The following is a 21,576-nucleotide window of genomic DNA, read 5'->3' as shown; positions in this document are numbered from 1 at the left end:
CCTGGGAGGTGTTCTCTGGGAGGTGTTCCCTAGGAAGTGTTCCCTGGGAGGTGTTCCCTGGGAGGTGTTCCCTGGGAGGTGTTCCCTGGGAAGTGTTCACTGGGTGTCCGCTGGTAGGTGTACTCTGAGAAATGTTATTTTGGTAGTTTACCTGTAGGTGCAGTCTGAGTGAGGTGATCTTGTAAATGCATCCACGAGGCAGAGTTATGGAGGTCGACCATGTCGTCAGGTGAGAACTCATTTCCCTTCCACCCATGGTGGGATGATCAGTGGTTATCCACTCGACCCCCCACCAATACCCTTCCATGATCACTGACCAACTGCTCGCCACCATCCAATGGCTCACCTCTCTCTTCTCACCGAATCTCACATCCCGGTACGGATGTCAGACTCCTATCAGTGTCCTCAAACTTCTGAAGGTCGGAGGGAGCCTCTATTCATATTCCCATTTACGTTTAAGACGTGTTCACCGCTATTAATTGTAATTATTTAAAAAACACTCCTCACAGTTTTATATCTTAAGTTATAAAGTAAACCTTCCATAACCAGAATTCATATTTTTCTGTTTACATATTAAAGTTATTAGAAAAAGGGAAACCAAGATACAAGGCTTGACTAAATACTAGACATTACGTCCCTCGCTGCAGGTTCCATGAAACTGGTTATATACTATTGATGCAAAGCATTGAACTTATTCTCCTTTTCCAGGGATGGAACCAGACTGAATCTCATTCTCCTGAGGCAGCAGAACTTCTGTGAGTTTAAAGCATACCCTAAATATACTAATAAAAATAGTGCCTCATACCGCACTCAACAGAGAGAACAAGCAGATCATTTCTTACCTAACTTATGTTTACCAAGAATTATATGACTTATATATGTTTAACATATTTTCATCACTACTTCAGAAAAACCTACAGAATATTAAATGCATTAATATCAAAAATCCTTTAGAAATCCCCCGAAGGTGAGTTGGTTCAGATAATTAAGGGTAAAGGTTAGTAAACAGTATCGTAAATTATCATAATTACACTGTAAATTATCATAATTACAGTGAAAATCATCATAAACACTATAAATTATTATTATATTTCAAAATAAGTTACGGTAATTACATCGTAAATTATCATAATTACTCTGGAAAATATAATTATTATAAATAATCATAACTGCACTGTAAATTATCATAATTACTCTAATTTATCATAATTATCCTAATATATCATAATTGCTCTGTAAATGATCATAATTAAACTGTAAATTATCATATTTACACTGTAAACGATCATAATTGTACTGTAAATGGTCATAATTACACTGTAAATGGTCATAATTACAATGTAAATGGTCATAATTACACTGTAAATGGTCATAATTACACTGTAAATGATAATAATTACAATGTAAATGGTCATAATTACACTGTAAATTACACATTCCTGTGCCTTTATTTGTACTTTATTATGTGTATTACACCAGCTGTTGAACCTCACTCTCAAGTATTACACCAGCTGTTGTACCTCACTCTCAAGTATTACACCAGCTGTTGTACCTCACTCTCAAGTATTACACCAGCTGTTGTACCTCACTCTCAAGTATTACACCAGCTGTTGTACCTCACTCTCAAGTATTACACCATCTGTTGTACCTCACTCTCAAGTATTACACCAGCTGTTGTACCTCACTCTCAAGTATTTCACCAGCTGTTGTACCTCACTCTCAAGTATTACACCAGCTGTTGTACCTCACTCTCAAGTATTACACCAGCTGTTGAACCTCACTCTCAAGTATTACACCAGCTGTTGTACCTCACACTCAAGTATTACACCAGCTGTTGTACCTCACTCTCAAGTATTACACCAGCTGTTGTACCTCACTCTCAAGTATTACACCAGCTGTTGTACCTCACTCTCAAGTATTACACCAGCTGTTGTACCTCACTCTCAAGTATTACACCAGCTGTTGTACCTCACTCTCAAGTATTACACCAGCTGTTGTACCTCACTCTCAAGTATTACACCAGCTGTTGTACCTCACTCTCAAGTATTACACCAGCTGTTGTACCTCACTCTCAAGTATTACACCATCTGTTGTACCTCACTCTCAATTATTACACCAGCTGTTGTACCTCACTCTCAAGTATTACACCAGCTGTTGTACCTCACTCTCAAGTATTACACCAGCTGTTGTACCTCACTCTCAAGTATTACACCAGCTGTTGCACCTCACTCTCAAACATTACGCCAGCTGTTGTACCTCACTCTCAAACATTACGCCAGCTGTTGTACCTCACTCTCAAACATTACGCCAGCTGTTGTACCTCACTCTCAAACATTACGCCAGCTGTTGTACCTCACTCTCAAGTATTACACCAGCTGTTGTACCTCACTCTCAAGTATTACACCAGCTGTTGTACCTCACTCTCAAACATTACGCCAGCTGTTGTACCTCACTCTCAAACATTACGCCAGCTGTTGTACCTCACTCTCAAGTATTACACCAGCTGTTGTACCTCACTCTCAAGTATTACACCAGCTGTTGTACCTCACTCTCAAACATTACGCCAGCTGTTGTACCTCACTCTCAAGTATTACACCAGCTGTTGTACCTCACTCTCAAGTATTACACCAGCTGTTGTACCTCACTCTCAAGTATTACACCAGCTGTTGTACCTCACTCTCAAGTATTACACCAGCTGTTGTACCTCACTCTCAAGTATTACACCAGCTGTTGTACCTCACTCTCAAGTATTACACCAGCTGTTGTACCTCACTCTCAAGTATTACACCAGCTGTTGTACCTCACTCTCAAGTATTACACCAGCTGTTGTACCTCACTCTCAAGTATTACACCAGCTGTTGTACCTCACTCTCAAGTATTACACCAGCTGTTGTACCTCACTCTCAAGTATTACACCAGCTGTTGTACCTCACTCTCAAGTATTACACCAGCTGTTGTACCTCACTCTCAAGTATTACACCAGCTGTTGTACCTCACTCTCAAGTATTACACCAGCTGTTGTACCTCACTCTCAAGTATTACACCAGCTGTTGTACCTCACTCTCAAGTATTACACCAGCTGTTGTACCTCACTCTCAAGTATTACACCAGCTGTTGTACCTCACTCTCAAGTATTACACCAGCTGTTGTACCTCACTCTCAAGTATTACACCAGCTGTTGAACCTCACTCTCAAGTATTACACCAGCTGTTGTACCTCACTCTCAAGTATTACACCAGCTGTTGTACCTCACTCTCAAGTATTACACCAGCTGTTGTACCTCACTCTCAAGTATTACACCAGCTGTTGTACCTCACTCTCAAGTATTACACCAGCTGTTGTACATCACTCTCAAGTATTACACCAGCTGTTGTACCTCACTCTCAAGTATTTCACCAGCTGTTAAACCTCACTCTCAAGTATTACACCAGCTGTGGAATCTCACTCTCAGGTATTACACCAGCTGTTGAACATCACCCTCAAGTATTACACCAGCTGTTGTACCTCACTCTCAAGTATTACACCAGCTGTTGTACCTCACTCTCAAGTATTACACCAGCTGTTGTACCTAACTCTCAAGTATTACACCAGCTGTTGTACCTCACTCTCAAGTATTACACCAGCTGTTGTACCTCACTCTCAAGTATTACACCAGCTGTTGTACCTCACTCTCAAGTATTACACCAGCTGTTGTACCTCACTCTCAAGTATTACACCAGCTGTTGTACCTCACTCTCAAGTATTACACCAGCTGTTGTACATCACTCTCAATCATTACACCAGCTATTGTACCTCACTCTCAAGTATTACACCAGCTGTTGTACCTCACTCTAAAGTATTACACCAGCTGTTGTACCTCACTCTCAAACATTACGCCAGCTGTTGTACCTCACTCTCAAACATTACACCAGCTGTTGTACCTCACTCTCAAGTATTACGCCAGCTGTTGTACCTCACTCTCAAACATTACGCCAGCTGTTGTACCTCACTCTCAAACATTACTCCAGCTGTTGTACCTCACTCTCAAGAATTAAACCAGCTGTTGTACCTCACTCTCAAGTATTACACCAGCTGTTGTACCTCACTCTCAAGTATCACACCAGCTGTTGGACCTCACTCTCAAGAATTAAACCAGCTGTTGTACCTCACTCTCAAGTATTACACCAGCTGTTGTACCTCACTCTCAAGTATTACGCCAGCTGTTGAACCTCATTCTCAAGCATTACGCCAGCTGTTGAACCTCATTCTCAAGTATTACACCAGCTGTTGCACCTCACTCCCAAGTATTACACCAGCTGTTGTACCTCACTCTCAAGTATTACACCAGCTGTTGTACCTCACTCTCAAGCATTACACCAGCTGTTGTACCTCACTCTCAAGTATTACACCAGCTGTTGTACCTCACTCTCAAGTATTACACCAGCTGTTGTACCTCACTCTCAAGCATTACACCAGCTCTTGTACCTCACTCTCAAGTATTACACCAGCTGTTGTACTTCACTCTCAAGTATTACACCAGCTGTTGTACCTCACTCTCAAACATTACGCCAGCTGTTGTACCTCACTCTCAAGTAATACACCAGCTGTTGTACCTCACTCTCAAGTATTACACCAGCTGTTGTACCTAACTATCAAGTATTACGCCAACCTCACTCTCAAGTATTACACCATCTGTTGTACCTCACTCTCAAGTATTACACCAGCTGTTGAACCTCACTCTCAAGTATTGCATCAGCTGTTGTACCTCACTCTCAAGTATTACACCAGCTGTTGTACATCACTCTCAAGTATTACACAAGCTGTTGCACCTCACTCACAAGTATTACACCAGCTGTTGTACATCACTCTCAAGTATTACGCCAGCTGTTGAACCTCATTCTCAAGTATTACACCAGCTGTTGTACCTCACTCTCAAGTATTACACCAGCTGTTGTACCTCACTCTCAAGTATTACACCAGCTGTTGTACCTCACTCTCAAGTATTACACCAGCTGTTGTACCTCACTCTCAAGTATTACACCAGCTGTTGTACCTCACTCTCAAGTATTACACCAGCTGTTGTACCTCACTCTCAAGTATTACACCAGCTGTTGTACCTCACTCTCAAGTATTACACCAGCTGTTGTACCTCACTCTCAAGTATTACACCAGCTGTTGTACCTCACTCTCAAGTATTACACCAGCTGTTGTACCTCACTCTCAAGTATTACGCCAGCTGTTGAACCTCACTCTCAAGTATTACACCAGCTGTTGTACCTCACTCTCAAGTATTACACCAGGTGTTGTACCTCACTCTCAAGTATTACACCAGCTGTTCTACCTCACTCTCAAGTATTACACCAGCTGTTCTACCTCACTCTCAACTATTACACCAGCTGTTGTACTTCACTCTCAAGTATTACACCAGCTGTTGTACCTCACTCTCAAGTATTACACCAGCTGTTGTACCTCACTCTCAAGTATTACACCAGCTGTTGTACCTCACTCTCAAGTATTACTCCAGCTGTTGTACCTCACTCTCAAGTATTTCACCAGCTGTTGAACCTCACTCTCAAATATTACACCATCTGTTGTACCTCACTCTCAAGTATTACACCAGCTGTTGTACCTCACTCTCAAGTATTTCACCAGCTGTTGTACCTCACTCTCAAGTATTACACCAGCTGTTGTACCTCACTCTCAAGTATTACACCAGCTGTTGTACCTCACTCTCAAGTATTACACCAGCTGTTGTACATCACTCTCAAGTATTACACCAGCTGTTGTACCTCACTCTCAAGTATTACACCAGCTGTTGTACCTCACTCTCAAGTATTACACCAGCTGTTGTACCTCACTCTCAAGTATTACGCCAGCTGTTGAACCTCACTCTCAAGTATTACACCAGCTGTTGTACCTCACTCTCAAGTATTACACCAGCAGTTGTACTTCACTCTCAAGTATTAGCTTTTGAACCTACTCTCAAGTATTACACCAGCTGTTGTACCTCACTCTCATGTATTACACCAGCTGTTTTACCTCACTCTCAAGTATTATACCAGCTGTTGAACCTCACTCTCAAGTATTACACCAGCTGTTGTACCTCACTCTCAAGTATTTCACCAGCTGTTGAACCTACTATTGATACCTCACTCTCAAGTGTTACACCAGCTGTTGTACCTCACTCTAAAGTATTACACCAGCTGTTGTACCTCACTCTCAAATATTACTCCAGCTGTTGTACGTCACTCTCAAGTATTACACCAGCTGTTGTACCTCACTCTCAAGTATTACACCAGCTGTTGAACCTCACTCTCAAGTATTACACCAGCTGTTGTATCTCACTCTCAAGTATTACACCAGCTGTTGTACCTCACTCTCAAGTATCACACCAGCTGTTGTAGATCACTCTCAAGTATTTCACCAGCTGTTGTACCTCACTCTCAAGTATTACACCAGCTGTTGTACTTCACTCTCAAGTATTACACCAGCTGTTGTACCTCACTCTCAAGTATTACACCAGCTGTTGTACCTCACTCTCAAGTATTACACCAGCTGTTGTACCTCACTCTCAAGTATTACACCAGCTGTTGTACCTCACTCTCAAACATTACGCCAGCTGTTGTACCTCACTCTCAAGTATTACACCAGCTGTTGTACCTCACTCTCAAGTATTACACCAGCTGTTGTACCTCACTCTCAAGTATTACACCAGCTGTTGCACCTCACTCTCAAGTATTACACCAGCTGTTGTACCTCACTCTCAAGTATTACACCAGCTGTTGTACCTCACTCTCAAGTATTACACCTGCTGTTGTACCTCACTCTCAAGTATTACACCAGCTGTTGTACCTCACTCTCAAGTATTACACCTGCTGTTGTACCTCACTCTCAAGTATTACACCAGCTGTTGTACCTCACTCTCAAGTATTACACCAGCTGTTGTACCTCACTCTCAAGTATTACACCAGCTGTTGTACCTCACTCTCAAGTATTACACCAGCTGTTGAACCTCACTCTCAAGTATTACACCAGCTGTTGTACCTCACTCTCAAGTATTACACCAGCTGTTGTACCTCACTCTCAAGTATTACACCAGCTGTTGAACCTACTCTCACTCTCAAGTATTACACCCTCTGTTGTACCTCACTCTCAAGTATTACACCAGCTGTTGTACCTCACTCTCAAGTATTACACCAGCTGTTGTACCTCACTCTCAAGTATTACACCAGCTGTTGTACCTCACTCTCAAGTATTACACCAGCTTTTGAACCTCACTCTCAAGTATTACACCAGCTGTTGTACCTCACTCTCAAGTATTACACCAGCTGTTGTACCTCACTCTCAAGTATTACACCAGCTGTTGTACCTCACTCTCAAGTATTACACCAGCTGTTGTACCTCACTCTCAAGTATTACACCAGCTGTTGTACCTCACTCTCAAGTATTACACCAGCTGTTGTACCTCACTCTCAAGTATTACACCAGCTGTTGTACCTCACTCTCAAGTATTACACCAGCTGTTGTACCTCACTCTCAAGTATTACACCAGCTGTTGTACCTCACTCTCAAGTATTACACCAGCTGTTGTACCTCACTCTCAAATATTACACCAGCTGTTGAACCTCACTCTCAAGTATTACACCATCTGTTGTACCTCACTCTCAAGAATTACACCAGCTGTTGTACCTCACTCTCAAGTATTACACCAGCTGTTACCTTGCTCTCAAACCTCACTCTCAAGTATTACACCAGCTGTTGAACCTCACTCTCAAGTATTACACCAGCTGTTGTACCTCACTCTCAAGTATTACATCAGCTGTTTTACCTCACTCTCAAGTAGTATTACACCAGCTGTTGTTCACTCACCAGCTGTTTTACCTCCCTCTCAAGTATTACACCAGCTGTTGTACCTCACTCTCAAGTATTACACAAGCTGTTGAACCTCACTCTCAGGTATTACACCAGCTGTTGAACCTCACTCTCAAGTATTACACCAGCTGTTGTACCTCACTCTCAAGTATTACACCAGCTGTTGTACCTCACTCTCAAGTATTACAACAGCTGTTGTACCTCACTCTCTCCAGCTGTTGTACCTCACTCTCAAGTATTACACCAGCTGTTGTACCTCACTCTCAAGTATTACACCAGCCGTTGTACCTCACTCTCAAGTATTACACCAGCTGTTGAACCTCACTCTCAAGTATTACACCAGCTGATGTACCTCACTCTCAAGTATTACTCCAGCTGTTGTACCTCACTCTCAAGTATTACACCAGCTGTTGTACCTCACTCTCAAGTATTACACCAGCTGTTGTACCTCACTCTCAAGTATTACACCAGCTGTTGTACCTCACTCTCAAGTATTACACCAGCTGTTGTACCTCACTCTCAAGTATTACACCAGCTGTTGTACCTCACTCTCAAGTATTACACCAGCTGTTGTACCTCACTCTCAAGTATTACACCAGCTGTTGTACCTCACTCTCAAGTATTACACCAGCTGTTGTACCTCACTCTCAAGTATTACACCAGCTGTTGTACCTCACTCTCAAGAACCTCACTCTCAAGTATTACACCAGCTGTTGTACCTCACTCTCAAGTATTACACCAGCTGTTGAACCTCACTCTCAAGTATTACACCAGCACTCTCAAGTATTACACCAGCTGTTGTACCTCACTCTCAAGTATTACACCAGCTGTACCTCACTCTTGAACCTCACTCTCAAGTATTACACCACCTGTTGTACCTCACTCTCAAGAATTACACCAGCTGTTGTACCTCACTCTCAAGTATTACACCAGCTGTTGTACCTCACTCTCAAGTATTACACCAGCTGTTGTACCTCACTCTCAAGTATTACACCAGCTGTTGTACCTCACTCTCAAGTATTACACCAGCTGTTGAAATTCACTATCAAGTATTACACCAGCTGTTGTACCTCACTCTCAAGTATTACACCAGCTGTTACCTCACTCTCAAGTATTACACCAGTTGTTGTACCTCACTCACAAGTATTACACCAGCTGTTGTACCTCACTCTCAAGTATTACACCAGCTGTTGTACCTCACTCTCAAGTATTGCACCAGCTGTTGTACCTCACTCTCAAGTATTACGCCAGCTGTTGTACCTCACTCTCAAGTATAACACCAGCTGTTGTACCTCACTCTCAAGTACTACACCAGCTGTTGTACCTCACTCTCAAGTGTTACACCAGCTGCTGTACCTCACTCTCAAGTATTACGCCAGCTGTTCTCAAATATTACAACCTCACTCTCAAGTATTACACCAGCTGTTGTACCTCACTCTCAAACTCTATTACACCAGCTGTTGTACCTCACTCTCAAGTATTACGCCAGCTGTTGTACCTCACTCTCAAGTATTACACCAGCTGTTGAACCTCACTCTCAAGTATTACGCCAGCTGTTGAACCTCACTCTCAAGTATTACACCAGCTGTTGTACCTCACTCTCAAGTATTACACCAGCTGTTGTACCTCAATCTCAAGTTCAAGTATCACACCTCACTCTATTACACCAGCTGTTGTACCTCACTCTCAAGTATTACACCAGCACTCACTCTCAAGTATTACACCAGCTGTTGTACCTCACTCTCAAGTATTACACCAGCTGTTGTACCTCACTCTCAAGTATTACACCAGCTGTTGTACCTCACTCTCAAGTATTACACCAGCTGTTGAACCTCACTCTCAAGTATTACACCAGCTGTTGTACCTCACTCTCAAGTATTACACCAGCTGTTGTACCTCACTCTCAAGTATTACACCAGCTGTTGTACCTCACTCTCAAGTATTACACCAGCTGTTGTACCTCACTCTCAAGTATTACACCAGCTGTTGTACCTCACTCTCAAGTATTACACCAGCTGTTGTACCTCACTCTCAAGTATTACACCAGCTGTTGAACCTCACTCTCAAGTATTACACCAGCTGTTGTACCTCACTCTCAAGTATTACACCAGCTGTTCTACCTCACTCTCAATTACACCAGCTGTTGTACCTATTACACCAGCTTTTGTACCTCACTCTCAAATATTTCTCCAGCTGTTGTACCTCACTCTCAAGTATTACACCAGCTGTTGTACCTCACTCTCAAGTATTACACCAGCTGTTGTACCTCACTCTCAAGTATTACACCAGCTGTTGTACCTCACTCTCAAGTATTACACCAGGTGTTGTACCTCACTCTCAAGTATTACACCAGCTGTTGTACCTCACTGTCACGTATTACACCAGCTGTTGTACCTCACTCTCAAGTATTACACCAGCTGTTGTACCTCACTCTCAAGTATTACACCAGCTGTTGTACCTCAATCTCAAGTATTACACCAGCTGTTGTACCTCACGCTCAAGTTTTACACCAGCTGTTTTACCTCTCTCTCCAATATTACTCCAGCTGTTGTACCTCACTCTCAAGTATTACACTAGCTGTTGTACCTCACTCTCAAGTATTACACCAGTACCTCACTCTGTATTGTACCTCACTCTCAAGTATTACACCAGCTGTTGTACCTCTCTCTCAAATATTACTCCAGCTGTTGTACCTCACTCTCAAGTATTACACCAGCTGTTGTCCCTCACTCTCAAGTATTACACCAGCTGTTGAACCTCACTCTCAAGTATTACACCAGCTGTTGTACCTCACTCTCAAGTATTACACCAGCTGTTCTACCTCACTCTCAAGTATTACACCAGCTGTTCTACCTCACTCTCAAGTATTACACCAGCTGTTGTACTTCACTCTCAAGTATTACACCAGCTGTTGTACCTCACTCTCAAGTATTACACCAGCTGTTGAACCTACCTCACTCTCAAGTATTACACCAGCTGTTGTACCTCACTCTCAAGTATTACACCAGCTGCTGTTGTACCTCACTCTCAAGTATTACACCAGCTGTTCTACCTCACTCTCAAGTATTACACCAGCTGTTGTACCTCACTCTCAAGTATTACACCAGCTGTTGTACCTCACTCTCAAGTATTACACCAGCTGTTGTACCTCACTCTCAAGTATTACACCAGCTGTTGTACCTCACTCTCAAGTATTACACCAGCTGTTGAACTTCGCTCTCAAGTATTACACCAGCTGTTGAACCTCACTCTCAAGTATTACACCAGCTATTGTACCTCACTCTCAAGTATTACACCAGCTGTTGAGCCTCACTCTCAAATATTACACAAGCTGTTGAACCTCACTCTCAAAGATTACACCAGCTTTTGAACCTCACTCTAAAGTATTACACCAGCTGTTGTACCTCACTCTCAACTATTACACCAGCTGTTGAACCTCACTCTCAAGTATTACACCAGCTGTTGTACCTCACTCTCAAGCTGTTGTATTACAAATATTACACCAACTGTTGCACCTCACTCTCAATATTACACCAGCTGTTGTACCTCACTCTCAAGTATTTTACCAGCTGTTGTACCTCACTCTCAAGTATTACACCATCTGTTGTACCTCACTCTCAGGTATTACACCAGCTGTTGTACCTCACTCTCAACTATTACACCAGCTGTTGTACCTCACTCTCAAGTATTACACCAGCTGTTGTACCTCACTCTCAAGTATTACACCAGCTGTTGTACCTCACTCTCAAGTATTACACCAGCTGTTGTACCTCACACTCAAGTATTACACCAGCTGTTGTACCTCACTCTCAAGTATTACACCAGCTGTTGTACCTCACTCTCAAGTATTACACCAGCTGTTGTACCTCACTCTCAAGTATTACACCAGCTGTTGTACCTCACTCTCAAGTATTACACCAGCTGTTGTACCTCACTCTCAAGTATTACACCAGCTGTTGTACCTCACTCTCAAATATTACACCAGCTGTTGAACCTCACTCTCAAGTATTACACCAGCTGTTGTACCTCACTCTCAAGTATTACACCAGCTGTTGTACCTCACTCTCAAGTATTACACCAGCTGTTGTACCTCACTCTCAAGTATTACACCAGCTGTTGTACCTCACTCTCAAGTATTACACCAGCTGTTGTACCTCACTCTCAAGTATTACACCAGCTGTTGTACCTTACTCTCAAGTATTACACCAGCTGTTGTACCTCACTCTCAAGTATTACTCTCAAGTATTAAATCATCTGTTTTACCTCACTCTCAAGTATTACACCAGCTGTTGTACCTCACTCTCAAGTATTACACCAGCTGTTGTACCTCACTCTCAAGTATTACACCAGCTGTTGTACCTCACTCTCAAGTATTACACCAGCTGTTGAACCTCACTCTCAAGTATTACACCAGCTGTTGTACCTCACTCTCAAGTATTACACCAGCTGTTGTACCTCACTCTCAAGTATTACACCAGCTGTTGTACCTCACCCTCAAGTATTACACCAGCTGTTGTACCTCACTCTCAAGTATTACACCAGCTACCTCACTTTCAAGTATTACACCAGCTGTTGTACCTCACTCTCAAGTATTACACCAGCTGTTGTACCTCACTCTCAAGTATTACACAAGCTGTTGTACCTCACTCACCAGCTGTTGTACCTCACTCTCAAGTATTACACCAACTGTTGTACCTCACTCTCAAGTATTACACCAGCTGTTGAACCTCACTCTCAAGTATTACACCAGCTGTTGTACCTCACTCTCAAGTATTACACCAGCTGTTGTACCTCACTCTCAAGTATTACACCAGCTGTTGTACCTCACTCTCAAGTATTACACCAGCTGTTGTACCTCACTCTCAAGTATTACACCAGGTGTTGTACCTCACGCTCAAGTATTACACCAGCTGTTGTACCTCACTCTCAAGAATTACACCAGCTGTTGTACCTCACTCTCAAGTATTACACCAGCTGTTGTACCTCACTCTCAAGTATTACACCAGCTGTTGTACCTCACTCTCAAGTATTACACCAGCTGTTGAACCTCACTCTCAAGTATTACACCAGCTGTTGTACCTCACTCTCAAGTATTACACCAGCTGTTGTACCTCACTCTCAAGTATTACACCAGCTGTTGTACCTCACTCTCAAGTATTACACCAGCTGTTGTACCTCACTCTCAAGTATTACACCAGCTGTTGTACCTCACTCTCAAGTATTTCACCAGCTGTTGTACCTCACTCTCAAGTATTACACCAGCTGTTGTACCTTACTCTCAAGTATTACACCAGCTGTGGAATCTCACTCTCAGGTATTACACCAGCTGTTGAACATCACCCTCAAATATTACACCAGCTGTTGTACCTCACTCTCAAGTATTACACCAGCTGTTGTACCTCACTCTCAAGTATTACACCAGCTGTTGTACCTCACTCTCAAGTATTACACCAGCTGTTGTACCTCACTCTCAAGTATTACACCAGCTGTTGAACCTCACTCTCAAGTATTACACCAGCTGTTGTACCTCACTCTCAAGTATTACACCAGCTGTTGAACCTCACTCTCAAGTATTACACCAGCTGATGTACCTCACTCTCAAGTATTACTCCAGCTGTTGTACCTCACTCTCAAGTATTACACCAGCTGTTTTACCTTACTCTCAAGTATTACACCAGCTGTTGAACCTCACTCTCAAGTATTACGCCAGCTGTTGAACCTCACTCTCAAATATTACACCAGCTGTTGTACCTCACTCTCAAGTATTACACCAGCTGTTGAGCCTCACTCTAAAGTATTACACCAGCTGTTGTACCTCTCTCTCAAATATTACTCCAGCTGTTTTACCTCACTCTCAAGTATTACACCAGCTGTTGTACCTCACTCTCAAGTATTACACCAGGTGTTGTACCTCACTCTCAAGTATTACACCAGCTGTTGTACCTCACTGTCACGTATTACTCTAGCTGTTGAACCTCACTCTCAAGTATTACTCCGGCTGTTGTACCTCACTCTCAAGTATTACACCATCTGTTGTACCTCACTCTCAAGTATTACACCTGCTGTTGTACCTCACTCTCAAGTATTACACCAGCTATTGAACCTCACTCTCAAGTATTTCACCAGCTGTTGTACTTCACTCTCAAGTATTACACCAGCTGTTGTACCTCACTTTCAAATACACCAGCTGTTGTTCACAAGTATTCCAGCTGTTGTACCTACCTCACTCTCAAGTATTACACCAGCTGTTGTACCTCACTCTCAAGTATTACACCAGCTGTTGAACCTCACTCTACAAGTATTACACCAGCTGTTGTACCTCACTCTCAAGTATTACACCAGCTGTTGTACCTCACTCTCAAGTATTACACCAGCTGTTGTACCTCACTCTCAAGTATTACACCAGCTGTTGTACCTCACTCTCAAGTATTACACCAGCTGTTGTACCTCACTCTCAAGTATTACACCAGCAGTTGTACCTCACTCTCAAGTATTACACCAGCTGTTGTACCTCATTCTCAAGTATTACACCAGCTGTTGTACCTCACTCTCAAGTATTACACCAGCTGTTGTACCTCACTCTCAAGTATTACACCAACTGTTGTACCTCACTCTCAAGTATTACACCAGCTGTTGTACCCCACTCTCAAGTATTACACCAGCTGTTGTACCTCACTCTCAAGTATAACACCAGCTGATGTCCCTCACTCTCAAGTCTTACACCAGCTGTTGTACCTCACTCTCAAGTATTACACCAGCTGTTGTACCTCACTCTCAAGTATTACACCAGCTGTTGTACCTCACTCTCAAGTATTACACCAGCTGTTGAACCTCACTCTCAAGTATTACACCAGCTGTTGTACCTCACTCTCAAGTATTACACCAGCTGTTGTACCTCACTCTCAAGTATTACACCAGCTGTTGTACCTCACTCTCAAGTATTACACCAGCTGTTGTACCTCACTCTCAAGTATTACACCAGCTGTTGTACCTCACTCTCAAGTATTACACCAGCTGTTGTACCTCACTCTCAAGTATTACACCAGCTGTTGTACCTCACTCTCAAGTATTACACCAGCTGTTGTACCTCACTCTCAAGTATTACACCAGCTGTTGTACCTCACTCTCAAGTATTACACCAGCTGTTGTACCTCACTCTCAAGTATTACACCAGCTGTTGTACCTCACTCTCAAGTATTACTCCAACTGTTGTACCTCACTCTCAAGTATTACAAATGCTGTTTTACCTCACTCTCAAGTATTACACTAGCTGTTGAACCCAACTCTCAAGTGTTACGCCAGCTGTTGAACCTCACTCTCAAATATTACACAAGCTGTTGAACCTCACTCTCAAAGATTACACCAGCTTTTGAACCTCACTCTAAAGTATTACACCAGCTGTTGTACGTCTCTCTCAAATATTACTCCAGCTGTTGTACCTCACTCTCAAGTATTACACCAGCTGTTGACCCTCACTCTCAAGTATTACACCAGCTGTTGAACCTCTCTCTCAAGTATTACACCAGCTGTTGTACCTCACTCTCAAGTATTACACCAGCTGTTGTACCTCACTCTCAAGTATTACACCAGCTGTTGTACCTCAATCTCAAGAACCTCACTCTCAAACACTACACCAGCTGTTGTACCTCACTCTCAAGTAATACACCAGCTGTTGTACCTCACTCTAAAGTATTACACCAGCTGTTGTACCTCACTCTCAAGTATTACACCAGCTGTTGTACCTCACTCTCAAGTATTACACCAGCTGGTGAACCTCACTCTCAAGTATTACGCCAGCTGTTGAACCTCACTCTCAAATATTACACCAGCTGTTGTACCTCACTCTCAAGTATTACACTAGCTGTTGAACTCTCATCACCAGCTGTTGTCTCAAAGTATTTCACCAGCTGTTGTACCTCACTCTCAAGTACACCATGTACCTACTCTCAAGTATCACCAGCTGTTGAGCTGTTTTACCTCACTCTAAAGTATTACACCAGCTGTTGTACCTCACTCTCAAATATTACTCCAGCTGTTGTACCTCACTCTCAAGTATTACTCCAGCTGTTGTACCTCACTCACAAGTATTACACCAGCTCTTGAACCTCACTCTGATGTACCACACTCTCAAGTATTTCACCAGCTGTTGAACCTCACTCTCAAACATTACACCAGCTGTTGTACCTCACTCTCAAGTATTACACCAGCTGTTGTACCTCACTCTCAAGTATTACACCAGCTGTTGTACCTCACTCTCAAGTATTACACCAGCTGTTGTACCTAACTCTCAAGTATTACACCAGCTGTTGAACCTCGCTCTCAAGTATTACACCAGCTGTTGTACCTCACTCTCAAGTATTACACCAGCTGTTGAACCTCACTCTCAAGTATTACGCAAGCTGTTGAACCTCACTCTCAAATATTACTCCAGCCGTTGAACCTCACTCTCAAGTATTATACCAGCTGTTGAACCTCACTCTCAAACATTACACCAGCTATTGTACCTCACTCTCAAGTATTACATCAGCAGTTGTACCTCACTCTAAAGTATTACACCAGCTGTTGTACCTCACTCTCAAATATTACACCAGCTGTTGAACCTCACTCTCAAGTATTACACCAGCTGTTGTACCTCACTCTCAAGTATTACACCAGCTGTTGTACCTCACTCTCAAGTATTACACCAGCTGTTGTACCTCACTCTCAAGTATTACACCAGCTGTTGTACCTCACTCTCAAGTATTACACCAGCTGTTGTACCTCACTCTCAAGTATTACACCAGCTGTTGTACCTCACTCTCAAGTATTACACCAGCTGTTGAACCTCACTCTCAAGTATTACACCAGCTGTTGTACCTCACTCTCAAGTATTACACCAGCTGTTGTACCTCACTCTCAAGTATTACACCAGCCGTTGTACCTCACTCTCAAGTATTACACCAGCTGTTGTACCTCACTCTCAAGTATTACACCAGCTGTTGTACCTCACTCTCAAGTATTACACCAGCTGTTGTACCTCACTCTCAAGTATTTCACCAGCTGTTGAACCTCACTCTCAAGTATTACACCATCTGTTGTACCTCACTCTCAAGTATTACACCAGCTGTTGAACCTCACTCTCAAGTATTGCATCAGCTGTTGTACCTCACTCTCAAGTATTACACCAGCTGTTGTACCTCACTCTCAAGTATTACACCAGCTGTTGTACCTCACTCTCAAGTATTACACCAGCTGTTGTACCTCACTCTCAAGTATTACGCCAGCTGTTGAACCTCACTCTCAAGTATTACACCAGCTGTTGAACCTCACTCTCAAGTATTACGCCAGCTGTTGAACCTCACCTCACTCTAAAGTATTACACTAGCTGTTGTACCTCTCTCTCAAATATTACTCCGGCTGTTGTACCTCACTCTCAAGTATTACACCAGCTGTTGTCCCTCACTCTCAAGTATTACACCAGCTGTTGTATTACACCACCTCACTCTCAAGTATTACACCAGCTGTTGTACCTCACTCTCAAGTATTACACCAGCTGTTGTACTTCACTCTCAAGTATTACACCAGCTGTTGTACCTCACTCTCAAATATTACACCAGCTGTTGTACCTCACTCTCAAGTATTACACCAGCTGTTGTACCTCACTCTCAAGTATTACACCAGCTGTTGAACCTCACTCTCAAGTATTACACCAGCTGTTGTACCTCACTCTCAAGTATTACACCAGCTGTTGTACCTCACTCTCAAGTATTACACCAGCTGTTGTACCTCACTCTCAAGTATTACACCAGCTGTTGTACTTCACTCTCAAGTATTACACCAGCTGTTGTACCTCACTCTCAAATATTACACCAGCTGTTGTACCTCACTCTCAAGTATTACACCAGCTGTTGAACCTCACTCTCGAGCATTACACCAGCTGTTGTACCTCACACTCAAGTATTACACCAGCTGTTGAACCTCACTCTAAAGTATTACACCAGCTGTTGTACCTCACTCTCAAATATTACTCCAGCTGTTGTACCTCACTCTCAAGTATTACACCAGCTGTTGTACCTCACTCTCAAGTATTACACCAGCTGTTGAACCTCACTCTCAAGTATTACACCAGCTGTTGTACCTCACTCTCAAGTATTACACCAGCTGTTGTACCTCACTCTCAAGTATTACACCAGCTGTTGTACCTCACTCTCAAGTATTACACCAGCTGTTGTACCTCACTCTCAAGTATTACACCAGCTGATGTACTTCACTCTCAAGTATTACTCCAACTGTTGTACCTCACTCTCAAGTATTACACCAGCTGTTTACATCACTCTCAAGTATTACACCAGCTGTTGAACCCAACTCTCAAGTATTACGCCAGCTGTTGAACCTCACTCTCAAATATTACACCAGCTGTTGAACCTCACTCTCAAATATTACACCAGCTGTTGAACCTCACTCTCAAAGATTACACCAGCTGTTGAACCTCACTCTAAAGTATTACACTAGCTGTTGTACCTCTCTCTCAAATATTACTCCGGCTGTTGTACCTCACTCTCAAGTATTACACCAGCTGTTGTCCCTCACTCTCAAGTATTACACCAGCTGTTGAACCTCACTCTCAAGTATTACACCAGCTGTTGAACCTCACTCTCAAGTATTACACCAGCTGTTGTACCTCACTCTCAAGTATTACACCAGCTGTTGTACCTCACTCTCAAGTATTACACCAGCTGTTGTACCTCACTCTCAAGTATTACACCAGCTGTTGTACCTCACTCTCAAGTATTACACCAGCTGTTGTACCTCACTCTCAAGTATTACACCAGCTGTTGTACCTCACTCTCAAGTATTACACCAGCTGTTGAACCTCACTCTCAAGTATTACACCAGCTGTTGTACCTCACTCTCAAGTATTACACCAGCTGTTGTACCTCACTCTCAAGTATTACACCAGCTGTTGTACTTCACTCTCAAGTATTACACCAGCTGTTGTACCTCACTCTCAAGTATTACACCAGCTGTTGTACCTTACTCTCAAGTATTACACCAGCTGTTGTACCTCACTCTCAAGTATTACACCAGCTGTTAAACCTCACTCTCAAGTATTTCACCAGCTGTTGAACCTCACTCTCAAATATTACACCATCTGTTGTACCTCACTCTCAAGTATTACACCAGCTGTTGTACCTCACTCTCAAGTATTTCACCAGCTGTTGTACCTCACTCTCAAGTATTACACCAGCTGTTGTACCTTACTCTCAAGTATTACACCAGCTGTTGTACCTCACTCTCAAGTATTACACCAGCTGTTGTACCTCACTCTCAAGTATTACACCAGCTGTTGTACCTAACTCTCAAGTATTACACCAGCTGTTGTACCTCACTCTCAAGTATTACACCAGCTGTTGTACCTCACTCTCAAGTATTACACCAGCTGTTGTACCTCACTCTCAAGTATTACACCAGCTGTTGTACCTCACTCTCAAGTATTACACCAGCTGTTGTACCTCACTCTCAAGTATTACACCAGCTGTTGTACCTCACTCTCAAGTATTACACCAGCTGTTGAACCTCACTCTCAAGTATTGCATCAGCTGTTGTACCTCACTCTCAAGTATTACACCAGCTGTTGTACCTCACTTTCAAGTATTACACCAGCTGTTGTACCTCACTCTCAAGTATTACGCCAGCTGTAGAACCTCACTCTCAAGTATTACACCAGCTGTTGTACCTCACTCTCAAGTATTACACCAGCTGTTGTACCTCAATCTCAAGTATTACACCAGCTGTTCTACCTCACTCTCAAGTATTACACCAGCTGTTCTACCTCACTCTCAAGTATTACACCAGCTGTTGTACTTCACTCTCAAGTATTACACCAGCTGTTGTACCTCACTCTCAAGTATTACACCAGCTGTTAAACCTCACTCTCAAGTATTACACCAGCTGTTTTACCTCTGTTGTACCTCTCTCTATTACTCCAACTGTTGTACCTCACTCTCAAGTATTACACCAGCTGTTTTACCTCACTCTCAAGTATTACACCAGCTGTTGAACCCAACTCTCAAGTATTACACCAGCTGTTGAACCTCACTCTCAAAGATTACACCAGCTGTTGAACCTCACTCTAAAGTATTACACCAGCTGTTGTACCTCACTCTCAAGTATTACACCAGCTGTTGTACCTCACTCTCAAGTATTACACCAGCTGTTGTACCTCACTCTCAAGTATTACACCAGCTGTTGTACCTCACTCTCAAGTATTACACCAGCTGTTGTACCTCACTCTCAAGTATTACACCAGCTGTTGTACCTCACTCTCAAGTATTACACCAGCTGTTGTACCTCACTCTCAAGTATTACACCAGCTGTTGTACCTCACTCTCAAGTATTACACCAGCTGTTGTACCTCACTCTCAAGTATTACACCAGCTGTTGTACCTCACTCTCAAGTATTACACCAGCTGTTGTACTTCACTCTCAAGTATTACACCAGCTGTTGTACCTCTCAAGTATTACACCAGCACTCTCAAGTATTACACCAGCCGTTTCACCTCACTCTCAAGTGTTACACCAGCTGTTGTACCTCACACTCAAGTATTACACCATCTGTTGTACCTCACTCTCAAGTATTACACCAGCTGTTTTACCTCACTCTCAAGTATTACACCAGCTGTTGTACCTCACTCTCAAGTATTACACCAGCTGTTGTACCTCACTCTCAAGTATTACACCAGCTGTTGAACCTCACTCTCAAGTATTACACCAGCTGTTGTACCTCACTCTCAAGTATTACACCAGCTGTTGTACCTCACTCTCAAGTATTACACCAGCTGTTGAACCTCACTCTCAAGTATTACACCAGCTGTTGAACCTCACTCTCAAGTATTACACCAGCTGTTGTACCTCACTCTCAAGTATTACACCAGCTGTTGTACCTCACTCTCAAGTATTACACCAGCTGTTGAACCTCACTCTCAAGTATTACGCAAGCTGTTGAACCTCACTCTCAAATATTACACCAGCTGTTGTACCTCACTCTCAAGTATTATACCAGCTGTTGAACCTCACTCTCAAACATTACACCAGCTATTGTACCTCACTCTCAAGTATTACACCAGCTGTTGTACCTCACTCTAAAGTATTACACCAGCTGTTGTACCTCACTCTCAAATATTACTCCAGCTGTTGTACCTCACTCTCAAGTATTACACCAGCTGTTGTACCTCACTCTCAAGTATTACACCAGCTGTTGAACCTCACTCTCAAGTATTACACCAGCTGTTGTACCTCACTCTCAAGTATTACACCAGCTGTTGTACCTCACTCTCAAGTATTACACCAGCTGTTGTACCTCACTCTCAAGTATTACACCAGCTGTTGTACCTCACTCTCAAGTATTACACCAGCTGTTGTACCTCACTCTCAAGTATTACACCAGCTGTTGTACCTCACTCTCAAGTATTACACCAGCTGTTGTACCTCACTCTCAAGTATTACACCAGCTGTTGTACCTCACTCTCAAGTATTACACCAGCTGTTGTACCTCACTCTCAAGTATTACACCAGCTGTTGTACCTCACTCTCAAGTATTACACCAGCTGTTGTACCTCACTCTCAAGTATTACACCAGCTGTTGAACCTCACTCTCAAGTATTACACCAGCTGTTGTACCTCACTCTCAAGTATTACACCAGCTGTTGTACCTCACTCTCAAGTATTACACCAGCTGTTCTACCT

The sequence above is a fragment of the Cherax quadricarinatus genome, chromosome 16 (genome assembly GCF_038502225.1).
Source record: "Cherax quadricarinatus isolate ZL_2023a chromosome 16, ASM3850222v1, whole genome shotgun sequence".
In the NCBI taxonomy this organism is placed as follows: Eukaryota; Metazoa; Arthropoda; class Malacostraca; order Decapoda; family Parastacidae; genus Cherax; species Cherax quadricarinatus.
The sequence above is the reverse complement of the archived record's forward strand: the minus strand, read 5'-3'. Positions refer to the sequence as shown.